Here is a 3,590-nt window from a genome sequence, read left to right on the forward strand (position 1 = left end):
TATTTATTTATTTATTTATTTATTTATTTATTTATTTATTTATTTGGAGAGAGAGAGAGAGAGAGAGAGAGAGAATGTGTGAGAGAGAGGGAGCACAAGCAGGGAGGGCAGAGAGAAGAAGAGACAGAATCCCAAAGAGACTCCATGCTTTCAGAGCAGAGCTGGCCGTGGGGCTCGAACTCACACACTGTGAGATTGTGACCTGAGCCGAGATCCAGAGTTGGACGCTTCCTCAGCCCTGCTACCCAGGCGCCGCAGGTCTTCAGTGCCTTTTTATCTTTGTGTCCATCACTCCTCAGATTGATTGCCTTCTCTGCTTCCTCTTCTCAAGAAGGAAACAGGAACAAAGACCATGGAAACTCAGAGGGAAAACAGTTAGTAGTCAGTTAGCTCCCCTTCCCCTTTCCCAGTGACTACTTACTGATACTTTAAAAAATACAGTGTATTAAAAATGTAAGGTGGAAGCTATTTTAAAGAGCTTCATTGTATATCTGACATTCTCAGATAGGCCTGGAGTGAGAAGGGCCAGACTCTCACCCGTGCACCTTGCTCCATTTACGTTCCGATGGACTACGCATCTCAGAGAATGTGCTGGAAACCCTCAGCATAGCTGTGCGTTTACTGATCCATGTTTAAAAGTTGCCACTTGGGTGGTTTTAGAAAGGATGAGGAGGACGTTTTGGTGCTGGAAGGGGAAGCCAGTGGATTTTAACTGTGATCTCAGAAAATTCAAATTATATGTAGAAGGTTTGAGCTGGCGAGGCACTTATATTTTGTCTGGTTTCACTTTCCAACTGCATGATGAGGAAACTGAGGCCTACGGTAGGAGAATTTCTAGGGGCTGGAGAGACAGCAGTAAGAAGATGGATGAGATCTCCACGGAGCTTAGAACTTGATGAGGGAGACTTGGGCTAGCTCATGCTTCTCCAGCCACACTGCTTTCTTCCCATTCCTCCAAGCTCTCTCCTGCCCCAGGGACTTTGCACTTGCTGTTCTCGCTTCCTGGAATAGTCTGGACTTTACGTGGCTCATTCCTTGTCATTTGGTTCTTAGCTCCCAGATCAACCCTTCAGTGTGCCCCATCTGAAATACTCCACACCCCCAGAGTCATCTCCAACAGACCACCCCGTTTGTCTCTGTAGCCATTCACACTAAATACGGTGATCCCATTTGTGTGTGTAACATGTCTTTTTGGTTTGTTTCCCCCACCTAGAACGTGAGCTCCCAAAACACCAGAATCACTTCTGTCTTCTCCCCTGGCACATACAATGGCCCAGCACATAGTATTTGTTGAATAAATGATTGAAGGAAAGGAATAACTGTAGAATCTCTCAAACTAGTAAGTTTCATGACTTAGTAAAAATAGTGGAAGAGTCTCTCTGAGGCCGTTGAGGTAAGAGCTTGGTGATGACATCTCAACCCTGTGAAGGCAGACGAAGGGACCTTGGCCCTGGGCAAGGCCTCTACAGAGGCCTGTGTTGGTGTGGCTCTGGGAGAACAGTAAGGCGGACAGTCTCAAGGGTGAGCCAGACACAAGAGCCAGGGGATGGCGGACCCGGGTGGGCTCACTTTTCCAGATAAGGGCTCCACAGTAAATAGTTCAGGGTTTGCAGACTCTTTGGTTCCAGTCATGACCGTTCAACTCTGCCTTTCCCCGGAAAGCAGACACCGGGGGTAAGAAGATGAGCGGGTGTGGCCATGTGCCAATAAATCTGCCTCTATGGAAAAAAACAGTAGGGTGGGCCTTGGCCCCAGAGTTGCAGTTTGCAGACCTCTCAGGTAGGCGTTCCTAGTCTGTTCATCTGCCGGGCATCGTCTGGAAATCTCACGATCTAATTTGTGAGTGTAGAGGCCATCATCACTCTGCAGGCTGAGGAGAAGTGGACGGAGCTGGGCAGGAGGAAGCAGGGGGAGCAAGGATCTTACGGCAGTAGTCCAAGGTGAAAGCGGGGGGGCGGTGCTTGGGGAGGACTAGAGATTCCAAGCCCCCCTCTCTGGGCTCCTCATTTCCTTTCTTACAGCCCAAAGGCAGCCCCGGCATTGTTCACGTGTACCTGAACTCAGCTGTCTGCCTGGTCTTCCTCGTTCCCCTGGGCTTACGCCACTCCCCGGTGTGAAATGGGCTGCTTGGGCTCTCCCCAGCGTGGAAGACTGAAATGGGGCTCTGAACGGACTGGGCTGGGCAGCAGAGGCAGTCTGTGCACGCCCGGCCACCATGGCCCATGACCTTGTCCTCCACACTCCAGAGGCTACTGAGAACGGGAGCCCTCACCTGCTCAGGGCGAAAGTGAGAACGGGAGCCCTCACCTGCTCAGGGCGAAAGGCAGGACACCACATACATCTTGCACACACACACACACACACACACACACACACACACACGTATGGGCTTAGAACTTAGAGTCAGGCAACCCTAGGTTCCAATCCCATGTAGACTTAGGCAACTCGGGTGCAACTCAGTTTCTCAGATTCTCTGAATCTTCCCTTCTTCAAAAGGGATTTATAGAACTGTGGCGAGGATCCAAACAATGAGAGTGTCTTATGCTTACGTTTCCACCAGGAGTTGACATCCTGTTTTTGCTAATGTCTGATTAATAATACCTATTAGTTTATTATGATAAGGTCTAATGAAAAGATATTACTCTTCTTAAATTATTTAACAAACATGGCAAGCTTAGAATCGTGCCTGGTACGTGGTAAACACTCAACAACCAATTATCTCGATGTGTATTATTGCTTTACCAGTACTAACAAATGTAACCACCAAACAAGCATTGGTAATAAAGCAGTAAAGTACCGGTAAGATTTTGCAACCATTTCTCTTCTGGTGTGATCATGCTGACAAAAACTGGTGGGGGCCCTGTTTTCTAACCACGCCCTGTAAGTAACCTTAACCATCAGACCACGTGTCCAGGGTGATGCTCTGACTTGATCAGGAAGCAGGGAGTATTCCTGGCCAATCACCCATGTCTTAGTTTCTGTAACCAATGACCACAAACTGGGTGGCTTGATATGAGAGAAATCTATTCCCTCACAGTTGTGAAGGCTAGAAGTCCAAGATCAAGATGTTGGTGGGGCTATGCTTCCTCTCAAGTCTCTAGGGAAGAATACTTCCTTTACTCTTCTAGCTTCTGGTGGCACAGGCATGTCTTGGCTTGTGGCTGCATCCCTCCAATCTCTCCCTTTGCATTCACATGGCCTCTTCTTTGTGTCTGAGTCCTTTTTTTAAGTTTATTTATTTATTTTTGAAAGACAGAGAGACAGAGCAAGCAGGGGAGGGGCAGAGAGAGAGGGAGAGAGAATCCCAAGCAGTCTCCACACTGTCAGCTCAGACACTGATGAGTGGCTCGAACTTACAAACCGTGAGGTCACAACCTGAGCCAAAACCACCAGTCAGAATGACTTAACCGACTTAAACAACTGAGCCACCCAGGCACCCCAGTGTCTGATTCCTTTAAAAAAACAACAGTTCTTATAAGACACTCTTTGTATTTAGGGTCCATTTTAATCCAGTATGATCTCATCTCAATCCTTAATTACTTTAATTACATCTGAAAAGACTCTATTTCCAAATAAGGTCGTATCTTGAG

The sequence above is a fragment of the Felis catus genome, chromosome E3 (genome assembly GCF_018350175.1).
Source record: "Felis catus isolate Fca126 chromosome E3, F.catus_Fca126_mat1.0, whole genome shotgun sequence".
NCBI classification, from domain to species: Eukaryota; Metazoa; Chordata; class Mammalia; order Carnivora; family Felidae; genus Felis; species Felis catus.